We start from the raw sequence: 17,662 nt of genomic DNA, 5'->3' as shown, positions 1-17,662 counted from the left end.
CCCCCCCCACACATCTCCCTCCCCCCGCGCGTCCCCCTCTCTCCCTCGCCCCGTGCATCCTCCTCTTCCCTCCCCCCAGGCGTCCCCCTTTCCCCCCCCCCCACTGCGCGTCCTCCTCTTCCACCCTCCCCCCTGCACATCCCCCTCTTCCCCCCCCCACGCGCCCCCCTCTTCTCCCCCCGCACGTTCTCCTCTACCCCTCCTCCCCGCATCCCTCTCTTCTCTCCCAGCATGCCCCCTCTCCTCCCCCCCCGCGCGTCTTCCTTCCACCCCCAGTCTCTCTCGTTCCAGGCAAAACAAGATGGACGACACTGTTTAATCATGGTCAACATCTGCGCATGTGCAAGTCTTTACTTTTCGGCGCGCATTTAAGATTGTAATAGAAACGGATGCATGCGCAGAACACTTCCGTTCGTTGTCACGAGTTGCATACCCTACTATGTCTGGTTCCTCGCAACACATGATTGGCTCCAGCTCCCCTGTTTTATTATGAACACTGTGTGCATTGCTGTACAAAATGTTTAACTCATTTTTAATGGGATTTCCTCTCACTTTATGTTTTAGACTCCGAGGGCTGGATTTTCCGCTTGTTGCCGCTTCTGCTTCCGCCCCAGAGGGGCAGTAATGGCGGTCGAAAGCATTTCTGGGTGGACAGCCAGCTTCCAGCGTCCCACCGGGACATTCGATGCCGGGTTTATGGGGGCGCGGAGCAGTACCGCCCAGGAGAAGCGAGCCAGTGTGCTCCTGATCCGTAGCGCCCCGTAGTGCGCCCTCGTGGGACCGCCTATGAAAGTTGGCGGACCGAGCTGTACCGGCCGCAGTGAGTGAAGTAATGTCGAACTGAGGTAAGTGCGATTGTTTTGAAATCATTTTTATTATTGCAATTTATGTTGACGCAAAATTTACCGCACCGCCCAGGTTAATGCCGCAGCAAAGGTACGACTGAATTTCCACTCCCCTGTTCTATAACTCTCTTTATTACCTTGCAATCAATGTCCTCCCTTACTTTATTCTTTCCTATGCTCTCTTTTCCTGTTTTGTTTATATTTAGGCTGGTTACATTTCTTGTAGATATCTACCCCCATCTAACTAGTTCAAAGCCTTTGCCACCTCCCTATTTACCCTTTCCGCTAGGACAGACCGCATTGCGGCACTGGAGCTGCGCATGGATTCACTCTGGAGCATCCGCGATGCTGAGGATATCGTGAATAGCACGTTTAGTGAGTTGGACATACCGCAGGTAAAGGTTACACAGGCATATAGGGAATGGGTGACCAGCACGAAGAGCAGTGGAAGGAAGGTAGTGCGGGGGTCCCCTGCGGTCATCCCCCTCCAAAACAGATATACCACCTTGGGTACTTTGGGGGTGATGACTCATCAGGGGAGGGCAGCAGCAGCCAAGTACATGGCATCATGGGTGACTCTGCTGCACTGGAGGGCAGGAAAAAGAGTGGGAGAGCTATAGTGGTAGGGGATTCTATTGTAAGGGGAATAGATAGGCGTTTCTACAGCCGCAATCAAGATTCCAAGATGGTATGTTGCCTCCCTGGTGCAAGGGTCAAGGATGTCTCGGAGCGGCTGCAGGACATTTTGGAGGGAGAGGGTGAACAGCCAGTTGTCGTGGTGCATATAGGTACCAACGATAGAGGTAAAAAACGGGATGAGGTCCGACAAGCTGAATTTAGGGAGCTAGGAATTAAATTAAAAAGTAGGACCTCAAAGGTAGTAATCTCAGGATTGCTACCAGTGCCACGTGCTAGTCAGAGTAGGAATTGCAGGATAGCTAAGATGAATATATGGCTTGAGGAGTGGTGCAGAAGGGAGGGATTCAAATTCCTGGGCCATTGGAACTGGTTCTGGGGGAGGTGGGACCAATACAAACCAATACAAGTCTTCACCTGGGCAGGACCGGAACCAATGTCCTAGGGGGAGTGTTTGCTAGTGCTGTTGGAGAGGGGTTAAACTAATATGGCAGGGGGATGGGAACCTATGCAGGGAGACAGAGGGAAGTAGAATGGGGGCAGAAGCAAAAGATAGAAGAAAAGTAAAAGTGGAGGGCAGAGAAACCCAAGGCAAAAAGCAAAAAGGGCCACATTACAAAATTCTAAAGGGGCAAAGTGTGTTAAAAAGACAAGCCTGAAGGCTCTGTGCCTCAATGCGAGGAGTATTTGTAATAAGGTGGACGAATTAACTGCACAGGCAGCAGTTAATGAACATGATATAATTGGCATCACGGAGACATGGCTCCAGGATGACCAAGGCTGGGAACTCAACATCCAGGGAGGATAGACAGAAAGGAAAATGAGGTGGGGTAACGTTGCTGGTTAAAGAGGAAATTAACACAATAGTAAGGAAGTACATTAGCTTGGATGATGTGGAATCTGTATGGGTGGAGCTGCGGAATACTAAAGGGCAGAAAACTCTAGTGGGAGTTGTGTACAGACCACCAAACAGTAGTAGTGAGGTTGGGAACAGCATCAAACAAGAAATTAGGGATGCGTGCAGTAAAGGTACAGCAGTTATCATGGGCGACTTTAATCTACATATAGATTGGGCTAACCAAACAGGTAGCAATACAGTGGAGGAGGATTTCCTGGAGTGTATTATTGATGGTTTTCTAGACCAATATGTCGAGGAACCAACTAGAGGGCTGGCCATCCTAGACTGGGTGATGTGTAATGAGAAAGGACTAATTAGCAATCTTGTTGTGCGAGGCCCCTTGGGGAAGAGTGACCATAATTTGGTAGAATTCTTTATTAGGATGGAGAGTGACACAGTTAATTCAGAGACTAGGGTCCTGAACTTAAGGAAAGGTAACTTTGATGGTATGAGATGTGAATTGGCTAGAATAGACTGGCGAATGATACTTAAAGGGTTGACGGTGGATAGGCAATGGCAAACATTGAAAGATCACATGGATGAACTTCAGCAATTGTACATCCCTGTCTGGAGTAAAAATAAAACGGGGAAGGTGGCTCAACCGTGGCTAACAAGGGAAATTAAGGATAGTGTTAAATCCAAGGAAGAGGCATATAAATTGGCCAGAAAAAGCAGCAAACTTGAGGACTGGGAGAAATTTAGAATTCAGCAGAGGAGGATAAAGGGTTTAATTAGGAGGGGGAAAATAGAGTATGAGAGGAAGCTTGCCGGGAACATAAAAACTGACTGCAAAAGCTTCTATAGCTATGTGAAGAGAAAAAGATTAGTGAAGACAAATGTAGGTCCCTTGCAGTCAGAATAAGGTGAATTTATAATGGGGAACAAAGAAATGGCGGATCAGTTGAACAAATACTTTGGTTCTGTCTTCATGAAGGAAGACACAAATAACCTTCCGGAAATACTAGGGGACCGAGAGTCTAGTGAGAAGGAGGAACTGAAGGAAATCCTTATTAGTCGGGAAATTGTGTTAGGGAAATTGATGGGATTGAAGGCTGATAAATCCCCGGGGCCTGATATTCTGCATCCCAGAGTACTTAAGGAAGTGGCCCTAGAAATAGTGGATGCATTGGTGATCATTTTCCAACAGTCTATCGACTCTGGATCAGTTCCTATGGACTGGAGGGTAGCTAATATAACACCACTGTTTAAAAAAGGAGGGAGAGAGAAAACGGGTAATTATAGACCGGTTAGCCTGACATCAGTAGTGGGGAAAATGTTGGAATCAATTATTAAAGAAAAAATAGCGCATTTGGAAAGCAGTGACAGGATCGGTCCAAGTCAGCATGGATTTATGACAAATCTTCTGGAATTTTTTGAGGATGTAACTAGTAGAGTGAACAAGGGAGAAGCAGCGGATGTGATGTATTTGGACTTTCAAAAGGCTTTTGACAAGGTCCCACACAAGAGATTGGTGTGCAAAATCAAAGCACATGGTATTGAGGGTAATGTACTGACGTGGATAGAGAACTGGTTGGCAGACAGGAAGCAGAGAGTCGGGATAAACGGGTCCTTTTCAGAATGGCAGGCAGTGACTAGTGGAGTGCCGCAGGGCTCAGTGTTGGGACCCTAGCACTTTACAATATACATTAATGATTTAGATGAAGGAATTGAGTGTAATATCTCCAAGTTTGCAGATGACACTAAGCTGGGTGGCGGTGTGAGCTGTGAGAAGGATGCTAAGAGTTTGTAGGGTGACTTGGGCAGGTTAGGTGAGTGGACAAATGCATGGCAGATGCAGTATAATGTGGATAAATGTGAGGCTATCCACTTTGGTGGCAAAAACACAAAGGCAGAATATTATCTGAATGGCGGCAGATTAGGAAAAGGGGAGGTGCAACGAGACCTGGGTGTCATGGTACATCAGTCATTGAAAGTTGGCATGCAGGTACAGCAGGCGGTGAAGAAGGCAAATGGTATGTTGGCCTTCATAGCTAGGGGATTTGAGTATCGGAGCCGGGAGGTCTTACTGCAGTGAGGCCTCACCTTGAATATTTTGTTCAGTTTTGGTCTCCTATTGAGGGAATGCAGACTGATTCCTGAGATGGCAGGACTGACATATGAGGAGAGACTGGATTGACTGGGCCTGTATTCACTGGAGTTTAGAAGGATGAGAGGGGATCTCATAGAAACATATAAAATTCTGACTGGACTGGACAGGTTAGATGCAGGAAAAATGTTCCCGATGTTGGGGAAGTCCAGAACCAGGGGACACAGTCTAAAGATAAGGGGCAGGCCATTTAGGACTGAGATGAGGAGAAACTTCTTCACTCAGAGAGTTGTTAACCTGTGGAATTCCCTGCCGCAGAGAGTTGTTGATGCCAGTTCATTGGATATATTCAAGAGGGAGTTAAATATGGCCCTTACGACTATGGGGGTCAAGGGGTATGCAGAGAAAGCAGGAAAGGGGTACCGAGGGAATGATCAACCATGATCTTATTGAATGGTGGTGCAGGCTCAAAGGGCCGAATGCACTACTCCTGCACCTATTTTCTATGTTTCTATGACATGGGTCCCATCCTGGTTCAGGTAGAGCCCGTCCCATCGGTACAGTTCCCAGAACTGGTGCCAGTGTCCCATGAAAAGGAAACCCTCTTTCCCATACCAGCCTTTTAGCCACATGTTAATTCTCCTGATCTGTCTGCTTCTATGCCAATTTGCACGTGGTTCGGGCAATATCCAGAGATTATTACTCTCGAGGTGTTGTTTTCTAATTTAGAGCCTAACTCCTGATATTCTTTCAGCAGGACCTCTTCCCCGTTCCTACCTATGTCGTTTGTTCCAACGTGGACCTTGACAACTGGATCCCCTGCCAAGTTTCTCTCCAGCCACCGTGAGATATCCCTTACCTTGGCACCAGGCAGGCAACCCTTCGGAATTCTTGTTCTTGGCTGCAGAGGACGCTATCTATCCCCCTAATTATAGAGTCCCCTATCGCTAACACATTCCTATTCTGTTCTCCCCTCCCTTGGACAGCCTTCTGAGCCACGGTGCCTGGTCTGCATTGTGGCTGTCCTCCCTGCAGTCATTCCCCTTGTCCTCACAAGGAGCAAGTACACCATACCTGTTTGACAGGACCAGTGTCTGCGGCACCTCCTTCTCAATCTCTCTTAAATCCCCGCTCCCTAATAGTCACGCCCCCCCTTTCCTGAACGTGTGCTTTCCTCTGGGTTGTGACTGCATTGTGGATAAAACTGTCCAGAAATTCCTCCCCCTCCCTTATGTGTCAGGGTGTCTCCAACACACGCTCTAGCTCAGTGACTCTGAGCCAGAGAGATTCGAGATGGAGACATCTTCTGCAGACATGTTTGCTCAGGACATTCTCGCTGTCCACAAACTCCCACATACTGTCATCCAGACACACAACCTGCTCTGCCATATCTTAGTCTAGCCTTATTTCATTTATTTAATTAGTTAAAGTCTTTATTCAATGATTATTTGTAGGTATATTAATTAGTTTAACTGGTTAAGCTATAAGTTTAATAAAGTACTTTATAGTTTCCCACGCCTAGTTTAAACCAGTCCTAGGTTAGTGAGAAAAAAGAGAAAAAACACTCACTTAAACACTTAATACTCACTAACCAATCACCCACCTGCTGTCCTTGTTTTTTTTGCTAATGGTCGAAGGTTTCCGCCACCGCGGATACCTCCTCCAATTAGGTCTTTCCCCCTATTCTCTGAATTCCCACTCTTTCCAAATTCCCAAATAAACCACTCTGTGTAAGTCCATGCTGGTTAAAACACTCTGTGCAGATCACGAAGGCAAGTTCTTTCTTTACAAATTCATCTTTGAAGCAGATCATGTGTGCAACACATTGAGAATACAGTACATTATTCACCGAGCAGACAGAAGGACAGGATGTGGCCTGCGACAGTTCGAGTTATAATTATGGGAGGCAGGGCATTCTGGAGGGAGAGGTTGAACAGCCAGAGGTCGTGGTCCATAGCGGGACCAATGACATAGATAGAAAGAGAGATGAGGTCCTGCAGGCAGAATTTAGGGAGTTAGGAGAAAAATTAAAGGGTAGGTCCTCAAAGGTAGTAATCTACTGGTGTCACAAGACTAGAAGGATAGAGAGGATGAACGCATGGCTGGAGAGTTAGTGCAGGAGGGAGGGCTTTAAATTCCTGAGGCATTGGGATCGCTTCTGCGGGAGATGGAACCTGTACAAACCGGACGGGTTGCACCTCAACAGCGCTGGGACCAATATCCTCGCGGGGAGTTTTGCTAGTGCTGTTGGGGAGAGTTTAAATTAGCTTGGCAGGGGGATGGGAACCTGAGAACAAATTCATTAGGGAAGGATGTAAAGCTGAAATTGGAAAGCAAAAATGTGGAAAGTGAATTTGTAAGACAGAGGAAACAAGGGTTAGTAAGTAGTAATCAAGGAGGACTTCCTGTGTTAAATGGTATATACAGGCAACTCTCGATTATCCGGGTCCCTCGGGGATTGGGCTGTTCCGAGTAAACGATTTTGCCGCTAGGGTGAGTGCATGTCTCAGAGCTGAAATTTGACGGTGATAGAACCAACCACGAAGACTTAGTTCGTGTTATCATAGCGTGAAGGTAATAAAATACATGACAATGGATTCATATCGTCTGTGTTAGTTATGTTTTATTTTTAAATGCCCCTGTAATTTAACTGTTCAGTACTTGGCGAGAATGTTTGGGTCCCAAATTGGATACGCGGTCTTTCATGTGGAGAGAAAAGTAAAACCGCGGACAAGGACACGGTGAACCCTATTGTGTTGGAAGCGGATATTTTTAAACTCTCTGGAGTGGGAACATTCAATAAATAATTCATTGCACCCAGGGCTGCAGTTACTCGCTGATGTCAGCGCTTTCGTGCAAACAGCGGACGGTGCAGAAAGTGGTCAGTGCAGGACTGTGTGTGGGGTGGGTTTAATGGTCGTGTGTAAGAGCGTGCTAAAAAACAAAAATGAGTAGTTTAGACAGGAGCTTTGCGTTGCTTTCTGTTGCAGTTGGGCTCAGCTTGTTATCCGGTGCTGAGATTAGAAAAACAGCAAAATGTCCACCTCGTTGCAGCTGTACACGGGACACTATCATGTATATCGGAACTTCATTCATCCCAAGGATCCCCCCCCAATGATTTAACCTCCCTGTAAGTAACCAGAACCGACTGCAGTATATGTTTTGTTTTTCATCTGTTCTTGACTGGGGACGAAGTGACAGCCCTCATTACGTCAGCTGGTATTCACGTGTGCGATGGGTTTTAAAAGTGCCGTTACAGCATGTTCTCCGTTAGATCCGTGTCCGGATAATCGAGAGTTGCCTGTACGTCAATGCAAGGAGTATAGCGAATAAGGCGGATGAGCTGAGAGCACAGATAAACACTTGGTAATATAACATTATAGCCATTACAGAGACATGGCTTAAAAAGGGGCAGGTTTGGCAGCTCAATATTCCTGATGACAGGATTTTTAGATAGGACAGAGAAGGCGGTAAAAAGGAGGGGCGGGGGGGTCGCGATATTGATTAAAGAAACTATTGCAGCTGTGAGGAGGGATGATATGTTAGCGGGATCATCAAATGAGGCCATATGGGTCGAACTGAAAAATAAAAAAGGGGCGATCACACTGCTGGGCGTGTATTTTCGACCCCCAAACAGTAGGAGGGAGATAGAAGAGCAAATATGTAGGCACATTTCTATGATGTAAAAAACCATAGGGCAGTAATAGTAGGGGATTTCAACTATCCTAATATTGATTGGGACAAATATAGTGTGATGGGTATAGAGCGTGCAGAATTCCTAAAATGCATTCAAGAGAACTTTTTTAGTAAGTATGTAACAAGCCCAACACGGGAGGGGGTGGTTCTGGATTTCATTTTGGGGAATGAAGCTGGGCAAGTGGAAGGAGTATCAGTAGGAGAGCACTTGGGTGCCAGTGACCATAATTCAGTCAGATTCAAGGTAGTTATGATAAAGACAAGGATAGACCAGGAATAAAAGTCCCAAATTGGGGAAAGGCTAACTTTGCTAAGTTGAGAAGTGATGTGGCCAAAGTGGACTGGAAACAGCTACTTGAAGGTAAAGCAGTGTTGGAACAGTAGGAGGCATTCAAGGAGCAGATCCGGAGGGCTCAGGCCAAACATGTGCCCTTAAAGAAAAAGGGTGGGAATAACAATGTCTAGGGACTTACAGGGGAGGATTAAGAATAAAAGGGAAGCTTATGTCACATACCGATGGCTAACTACTGTAGAATCTCTGGAGGAATATAGAAAGTTCAGAGGTGAAATTAAAAAGGATATTAGGAATGCTAAGAGAGAGCATGAAAAATTCTTGGCAAGTAAAATCAAGGAAAACCCAAAGATGTTCTATAAATATATTAAGAGCAAGCGGATAACTAAAGAAAGGGTAGGGCCTATTAGAGACCATGAGGGTAATCTGTGTGTGGAGGTGGAAGATGTGGGTATGGTTCTTAATGAATATTTTGTGTAGGTTTTCACAAAAGAAAGGGGCAATGCAAATACTGCTATCGAGGAAGAGCGTGAAATTCTGGATGAAATAAACATAGTGAGAGAGTAGGTATTAAGGGGTTTAGCAGCTTTGAAATTGGATAAGTCCCCAGGCCCAGACGAAATGCATCCCAGGCTGTTGAGCGAAACAAAAGAGGAAATAGCAGAGGCCTTGACCATTATTATCTAGTCCTCTGGATTCAGGCAGGGTGCCAGAGGACTGGAGGACTGCTAATGTGGTACCCTTGTTTAAGAAGGGAGAAAGGGATAGATTGAGTAATTACAGGCCTGTCAGCCTAAGCTCAGAGGTGGGAAAATTATTGGAAAAAATCCTGAAGGACAGGATAAATCTGCATTTAGAAAGGCAAGGGTTTGGGGACAGTCAGCACGGATTTGACTAACCTGATTGAATTTTTCGAGGAGGTAACCAGGAGGGTCGATGAGGGTAGTGCGTATGATGTAGTGTATATGGACTTTAGCAAAGCTTTTAATGTCCCATATGGCAGGCTGGTCACGAACGTAAAAGCTCATGGGATACAGGGCAAAGTGGCAAGTTGGATCCAAAATTGGCTTAGAGGTAATAGTTGATGGATGTTTTTGTGACTGGAAGGATGTTTCCAGTGGGGTTCCGCAGGGCTCATTACTGGGTCCCTTGCTTTTTGTGGTATACATCAATGATCTAGATTTGAATATAGCGGGTATGATTAAGAAGTTTGCAGACGACACTAAAATTGGCTGTGTGGTTGATAATGAAGACGAAAGTCATGGACTGCAGGAGGATATCAATCTACTGGTCAGGTGGGCAGAACAGTGGCAAATAGAGTTTAATTCGGAGAAGTGTGACGTAATGCACTTGGGGAGGATAAATAAGGAAAGGGTACACACACTAAACGGTAGGCCACTTAGAAGTGTAGATAAACAAAGGAACCTTGGAGTGCTTGTCCACATATCCCTGAAAGTAGCAGGCCAGGTGGATACGATGGTTAAGAAAGCATATGGAATGCTTGCCTTTATTGGCCGAGGCATAGAATACAAGAGCAGGGAGGTTATGCTTAAATTGTATAATACACTGGTTAGACCACAGCTGGAATACTGCATGCAATTCTGGTCACCGTTTTATAGGAAGGACATGATTGCACTGGAGAGGGTGCAGAGGACATTTAAGAGGATGCTGCCTGGAATGGAAAATCTTAGCTATGAGGACAAATTGGAAAGGCTGGGTTTGTTCTCCATGGAACAGAGGAGGCTGAGGGGAGACCTCATTAAGGTGTATAAAATTTTGAGGGGCCTGGCTAAAGTGGACAGTAAGAACCTATTTACCTTGGTGGAGGGGCAATTATGAGGGGGGGGGGCATAGGCTTAAGGTGGTTGGTGAAAGGTTTAGAGGGGATTTGTGGGGGTCTGGAACTCACTACCTGGAAAGGTGCTTGGATGGGCACTTGAAGTACCGTAACCTGCAGGGTTACAGACCTAGAGCTGGGAAGTGGGATTAGACTGGATAACCTCTTGTTGGCCGGCACAGATATGATGGTAAGTACTTCAGGGAATGTAATACGGCCAGATTGATCATCTGTAGTTTCGATCGCCTGGATGGGTTGGTGAGGAATTTTCCCGGATTTTTTTTTTCCCCAATTGGCCTGGGTTTTTATGTTTTTTTGCCTCTCCCAGGAGATCACATGGCTCCGGTTAGGGTGGAGTGTAAAATGTTGCAGTGCAAGGGGTGTTGCAGTTGTGTGGGGCGGTCTGGTTGGGCTGGGTGCTCTTTACCTTTTCGCCGTTGTTCATTGTTCAATGGTTTATATGTTACCTTCAGGGCTGCTGACTGAGGGCCAAGTGGCTCTTTGTCAGCCGGCACAGACACGATGGGCTGAAATGGCCTCCTTCTGCGCTGTAAATTTCTATGTTTCTATGTTTCACTCTGCTAAAAGGTAGGCTAAGATCAGACAAGTGTCAGAATGGGGACGGATTCTTAGTCTGCATCAGTATGGAATGTTAAAAGTGAGGAAGTGATGCTTCAGTTGTACCCAGCCTTGATCAGCCCTCATCCGGAGCACTGTCCTGTGTTTTGAGCATCACACCTCAGGAAGGATATACCGGCCTTGGGAGTTGGGGTGGCGGGGGTGGGTGTTGGGGGGGCGGCGGGGATGGGGGCGCTATTAGTGCAGAATCATGGAATGATACTGGGGCTTAAAGGGTTAAATGATGTGGACAGGTTGCATAAATTTGGCTTGTATTCCCTTTGGTATTGAAGGTTGAGAGGCTGATCTGATCAAGGTGTTTAAAATGGTAAAGTGATCAATAAGGTGTAGAATCTCCAAGTCTTATAGTGCCGAAGGTGGCCATTTGGCCCTTGGTGCCTGTGCCGGCTCTTTGTAAGTGTGACCTAATTATTCCCACTCCCTGCTCTTTCTCCATTGCCCAGCTATTCTTTCTTTTTCAAGTATATATCCCGTTCCCTTTTGAAGTTACGATTGAATCTGCACACACTACTCTCTCGGGCAGCGCGTTCCAGATCACAACAACTCGCTGCGTAAATAATTCTCAACTTCCCTGTGGTTCTTTCGCCAATTATCTTAAATCTGGTTCCTCTGGTTTTACTCGTTATTTACTCTATCGAAACTCCTCATAATTTTGAATATTTCTGTTAAATCTTCCCTTAACATTGTCTGCTCTAAGGAGAACAATCCCAGCTTGGAATCCTAGAATGCTGCAGCACAGAAGGAGGTAATTCGACCCATTGTGCCTGAGCCAGCTCTTCGAATATGCTATCCAATTAGTCCCACTTCCCCGCTCTTCTCCCGTAGCCCTGCTTATTTTTCCCCTTGAAATATTTATCCAGTTCCCTTTTGAAAGTTATTGAATCTGCGTCCATCATCCTTTCAAGCAGTGCATTCCAAATCTCAACAGCTCGCTGGGTAATTTGTTTTTCTCATGCCGTCTCTGGTTCTTTTGCCAATCACCTTCTCTGGTTTCTCCATATAAGCATTATTGGATCCTGCTCTCGTATGCCAAAATTGCTCACTATTCTAGATTAATTCAGGAATGCAAAGATAAACCCCGGCTTCTATTCACCACTGCTAAACCCCTTTCCCCTGTTCCCTTGTCTCCTCCACCCTCACCTCTGACAAGTGTGAGGAGCTCATGGACTTCTTTGTCTCCAAGATTGAGACCATCCTATCAGCTGCTTCTGCCACTTCTCTTCCGTCCCCTAGCCCACCGGGCCAAACCCTCTCTAAGATTCCTTCCCTACCGTAGTCCTAAACTCACATCTTTCTCCAGTTTCTTTGCGATCTCCTCTCATGGCCTCTCCGCACTCATGATGTCCATGAGACCCACTTCCTGCTCCCTTGACCCCATTCCCAACAAACTGCTGACCACCCAACTTCTTTTTGTGGCTCACATGTTAGCTGACATTGTTAATGGTTCGCTCTCCTATCTCTTGTGTTTCTAACTTTCTCTCCCCCAGTTTGTGTGTGTGTCTCTCTCTCCGATTTGTGTGTGTCTCTCTCTCTCCGATTTGTGTGTGTCTCTCTCTCCCCAGTTTGTATCTCTCTCTCTCTCTCCCTCCCCAGTTTGTGTGTGTCTCTCACTCTCTCTCTCTCACTCCATTGTGTGTGTCTCTCTCTCTCTCCGATTTGTGTGTGTGTCTCTCTCTCCATTCTATGTTTCTCTCTCTTTCTCCCTGCAACTGAAATTCTGTTGCTTGACTCCCAGGGGCTTGACCCCAGCTCCGATATTGATGTATTTGGACAGTGAGAGCTCATAGTATGAACTTGGGTAGCAATGTAGCCAGTATATTTATTATGTCCGTAATGTACTTATGAATGACTCCACGAGACAATGTGTTGTACTCAAACTGTAGTGACCTTGGTCCATTATTCCAAACTCCAGAGTGAGGCAGCCACATGGTGTGCGGCCTTTTATACAGCCCCTGCCACCAGGGCAGGAAACCCCGGTCTCCACCAGTTGCACCCTCTAGTGGTGCCATCATGTAAACAAGTCTCCATCTTATGCAACTATACAGTAACTACACAGAGAGTATATCTATAGTCTGCATATATAACATCACTTTCCCCTAAGTCCTTTGTGCCAATTATCTTTGCACTATGTGCTCTGCTTAGCTCTCCCCAAACTTGAGTGCCAATAGCCCTTGCACCTTGGCGGTGCTTTGGCTTGGCTCTCTCCCTGTTAACCCCCAAGTCCTTTTGCCACAATGTTGGGTAGTGGTTACCAGTTTGGATGGTTCAATAATGCAGTGGAGGTTCCAGTGGGTTCTGGGTGTGATCCGTGTGTGTGTCCATGGCTACATACATCCATTTCCACCCCCCACAGCGAGATCAAGCAGCTGGCCCGTTACATTAACATACAGGATCAGACACAGTGCAAGTGTGGAAGGAAGAAAAACAAATTTTTTTTTTAGTTTGTATCGTGACATCTTGGTTCAGTGACTTACATTCGTTACGTTTTATGGTCGTGCGCTAGGATTGTGTAGATTGCGTTCATGGTTCAGTCATGGTCAGTACTGAGGTAGCAGTACAGGTATGCAAGGACACTAGTTCCAGAGCAACCGGACGGGGTCCTAGTCGTCTGATGGCGGCACTGCGCCCCCTGCTAGCGGGGTGGGTTTGGTTCGCTCACCTAGCCAGGACTCAGGGCCTTTGCCGTTGCCCAGTGGTGAGCAGAGCCACAGATGTGTGTGGCCTCCCTGTCCTCCTTTGAGGGCTGCAGAATCTTGTGCCTGCTCTCTAACGGTGTTGGGAACCTGGCTGTTCCAGGTACCATTTGGGGAACTCGTTGGTTCTGACCTTTTGCTCCCGGACATGGCCGAGGTAGCGACTGGGTCTGGGGGCTGCACCGTCTCCACCCGGGTGGTGGGCAACGGCGGCGCGCAGTTTTCGTTTCAAGGTCCGTGGCAAATAGTGTCATCGGGTGCCTGCAGCGTGGATAGACCTGGAGCAGGGTATCAGGATCAGCACTTTACCCTCCCGAATTCACTCGCTTGCTACTTTAGGGGGCACTCTATTCCTGACATCTTGCAACAACATTTTGTTCTTTACATTCTTAATCGGTTCGTTCCATTGATTGTCATGCATACAATGTCTCTTTAAGTTCAGTTGGTTGCAGGTCTCCTTTAAGAGAACCCTGCCATGCCACACTGGACCTCGCTGCAGCAGGGACGCCATCTTGCCTCTGTCCTCGAGGTCGACTGGCTTGATCCTTCTCTCCCGCGATTCTGCTACAAAAGCTGGAAGAGTGCCTGTGAATTCGATCTTCCTCCCCAGGAGTCCTGCCACTGGAGCTGGGAAGGTATTTTTAGGTCGTTTCGGTCGGATCATTGCCACGCAGTCATGATGGACGGTCTGTGTCTCAGATGCTGCGCTGGTCTGTTCTCTGGTGACTGCCCAAGCGAAGGTGAGGTTTTGCTTTGCCTCTGAGCATGGGGGACTTTGATTGCTGGAGTGAAGAGGTCTTCCGATTTCCACTGGATCTTCCCCATCCACCTTCTTCTTGATCATCTTCAACAATCCACAGAGGTAACCACGCCATTATGGATTACATTTATATCCGCACTGCCAAGGACTGGGATCAGCTCCTTGGTGTAGGTGCGCAACTTTTCCTGTACTGGAACCAGCTCGGGCCATTTTTCGTTCCGTAGCGCCTCAAAGGCATCCTGGCTCATCACTGACTGGCTCACTCCCGTGTCCGCTTCTATGAAGTCTGGAACACCGTTTATCTCGACTTCCATCTTCACTGGAGGATAGTCGGTGGTGCAGATATACACTCCATACACTTCTTCTTGGGGCTGAGCTACCTATCTGGCCAAATCATTATACTCCCCGCTGGATTCAAAGTCAGCTACCGACTCCTCTGCTAGATGGTGAGTCGTGTTTCTTTTACACATACACTGGAGATGGCCCTTCGTGTTACAGGCTTTACATACGTACTCAGCAAATTGACACTGGTGAGCCCTATGGTTTCCTCCGCAACACCAGCGTGGTGCTACTCGATTAGCACCCCTCGGCGGACTCTGAGTTCTGGAACCCTGAGGTCTGTGCTCTCTGCCCTGGGCAGAGCCACGTTCTACAGTCTTGTCTGTGAAAGGCTCCATTCTGTGTACAGTACTTGCCGGGTTTGAGTCCACAGGATGAATAATTTGCTTGGTGCTGCATGTTGAGGTCATGAACGCCTGACTGATGCTGCAGGCCTTCTGCAGGTTAACCGTGGTGTCGGCAGATAATAGCTTGTGAAGGAGGCCCTCGTGGCCAATTCCTATAACGAAGCTGTCTCGCAATGCTTCGTTGAGGTGCGTGCCAAAATCACACGGTGCCGCATGTCTCCTGAGGTCGGCAGCATATTTGGCAATCTCCTGGCCCTCAGGTCTGCGGTGAGTGTAGAATCTGGCCGTGAGGATGCTCTGTTTTGGTTTTAGTTGGCCGGGAATTACATCGTATGTCTTATCCTTGGCCTTCGTGGGTGCCAGCAAGTCCCTGACGAGGCGGTAGACCTCGGGCCCACAACTGGTCATTAGTATAGCCTGGCGCTTCTCGGCCAGTGTGTCCGTCTCCCCTGCCAGGTTAATTGCCACGAAATATTGCTCGAGCCTTTCCGTGAAGGCATCCCAATCATCACCCTCTGCGAAGTCTTTTAGTGTGCGAAAGGTAGCCATAATTGTGTGAAAGTCCGTATACTCGTCGCCAGTTGTTATGTCCGTAATGTACTTATGAATGACTCCACGAGGCAATGTGTTGTACTCAAACTGTAGGGACCTTGGTCCTTTATTCCAAACTCCAGAGTGAGGCAGCCGCATGGTGGCTTCCCTTTTATACAGCCCCTGCCACCAGGGCAGGAAACCCCGATCTCCATCAGTTGCACCCTCTAGTGGTGTCAGCATGTATATACACAGTGTAAACCTTATTGATAGTACATCAGGTAAACAAGTCTCCATCTTATGTAACTATACTGTGACTACACAGAGAGTATATCTATAGTCTGCATAGATAACAATATTGTGACAGATTGATGACACATAGACTTTGCAATGCAAACAATCGTATGTGGCCCTTTGAAAATCAGGTTGCTAAACAAATGCCATTGTAAGAACTGCTTACAACCAGAGTCAGCAGAGGATCATTTTATCCTCAAGGAGAAATTAAGAGATGTGATGGCTGGGAATCAAACGCAGGTGAACTGCTTGGAAGGCAACCATGCTTACCACTGCGCCACCATCACACAACTGAAAACAGCTTTTGATGTACTGCACAGTAATCCTGCAGCCTGCTCTAAAGCAGTTTTTTCCCTTCTTATGCAATTCGACAGATTTGATGAAATGTAACATCACATGTAAAGCAAGATAGTCAGATAATAGAAAGCATCGAAGGAACCAAATACAAATTTCAATAATATGTTCACAATTAAATGAATTCTGGCTTCTCACAATGTATGTAAAGTGTCATTTGGGGATTCCTTTAATACTCTTCCCATTTTGTCTGCATTGCCCTGTCAGAAACCAATTCCCCAGAACTTAACTGGAAAAACTCACTGATGTTGTTAAAGCCTCTGAAACTCTGCTACTTGATTCCCAGGTCCTGACCCCAGCTCCGACATTGATGTCTTTGGACAGTGAGAGCTCATAGTATAGAAACATAGGGCCCAAGTTTCCACAGGATAAAAAACGGACGCCCATCCGAGCTGGGCGCCCATTTTTCGCGCCTAAAACGGCGCCAGAAAAAAAACGCGCTATTCTCGAGTGCTTTCCAGCTCCTTGTCTGTTTGGCGCGGCGCGAAGGGGGGCGGAGCCTACAATTGCGATTTCTAAGATAGTCCGTTCTCCACCAGTTGCTCCTAAAAATCAGGCGCAAATCATGTGGAAACTTGGGCCCATAGAAAATAGGTGCAGGAGTAGGCCATTCGGCCCTTTGAGCCTGCACCACCATTCAATAAGATCATGGCTGATCATTCCCTCAGTACCCCTTTCCTGCTTTCTCTCCATACCCCTTGATCCTCTTAGCCGTAAGGACCATATCTAACTCCCTCTTGAATATATCCAATGAACTGGCATCAACAACTCTCTGCGGCAGGGAATTCCACAGGTTAACAACTCTTTGAGTGAAGAAGTTTCTCCTCATCTCAGTCCTAAATGGCCTACCCCTTATCCTAAGACTGCGTCCGCTGGTTCTGGAATTCCCCAACATCGGGAACATTCTACCTGCATCTAACCTGTCCCGTCCCGTCAGAATCTTATATGTTTCTATAAGATCCCCTCTCATCCTTCTAAACTCCAGTGTATAAAGGCCCAGTTGATCCAGTCTCTCCTCATATGTCAGTCCAGCCATCCCGGGAATCAGTCTGGTGAACCTTTGCTGTACTCCCTCAATAGCAAGAATGTCCTTCCTCAGATTAGGAGACCAAAACTGAACACAATATTCCAGGTGAGGCCTCACCAAGGCCCTGTACAACTGCAGTAAGACCTCCCTGCTCCTATACTCAAATCCCCTAGCTATGAAGGCCAACTTACCATTTGCCTTCTTCACCGCCTGCTGTACCTGTATGCCAACTTTTAATGACTGATGTACCATGACACCCAAGTCTCGTTGCACCTCCTCTTTTCCTAATCTGCCGCCATTCAGATAATATTCTGTCTTCGCGTTTTTGCCCTCAAAGTGGATAACCTCACATTTATCCACATTATACTGCATTTGCCATGTATTTGCCCACTCACCTAACCTGTCCAAGTCACCCTGCAGCCTACTA

The 17,662-nt window shown here is 47.0% G+C and overlaps 1 protein-coding gene across 5 annotated transcripts in view; it reads left to right on the top strand.

The window, feature by feature from the left end:
- The first annotated feature begins 599 nt into the window (after positions 1-599).
- Positions 600-17,662, top strand: part of LOC139228722 (cathepsin K-like) — a 180,395-nt gene continuing 163,332 nt past the window's right edge. The window contains exon 1 of one of the 5 annotated variants that reach the window (XM_070860008.1): positions 600-845. The gene's annotated coding sequence lies outside the window, so the exon portion shown is untranslated. The remainder of the gene's footprint in view (positions 846-17,662) is intronic. The other 4 variants (XM_070860004.1, XM_070860006.1, XM_070860009.1 and 1 more) reach the window with 4 other exon arrangements.

Source organism: Pristiophorus japonicus, chromosome 18, assembly GCF_044704955.1.
Source record: "Pristiophorus japonicus isolate sPriJap1 chromosome 18, sPriJap1.hap1, whole genome shotgun sequence".
NCBI lineage: Eukaryota > Metazoa > Chordata > Chondrichthyes > Pristiophoridae > Pristiophorus > Pristiophorus japonicus.
The sequence above is the reverse complement of the archived record's forward strand: the minus strand, read 5'-3'. Positions and strand labels throughout refer to the sequence as shown.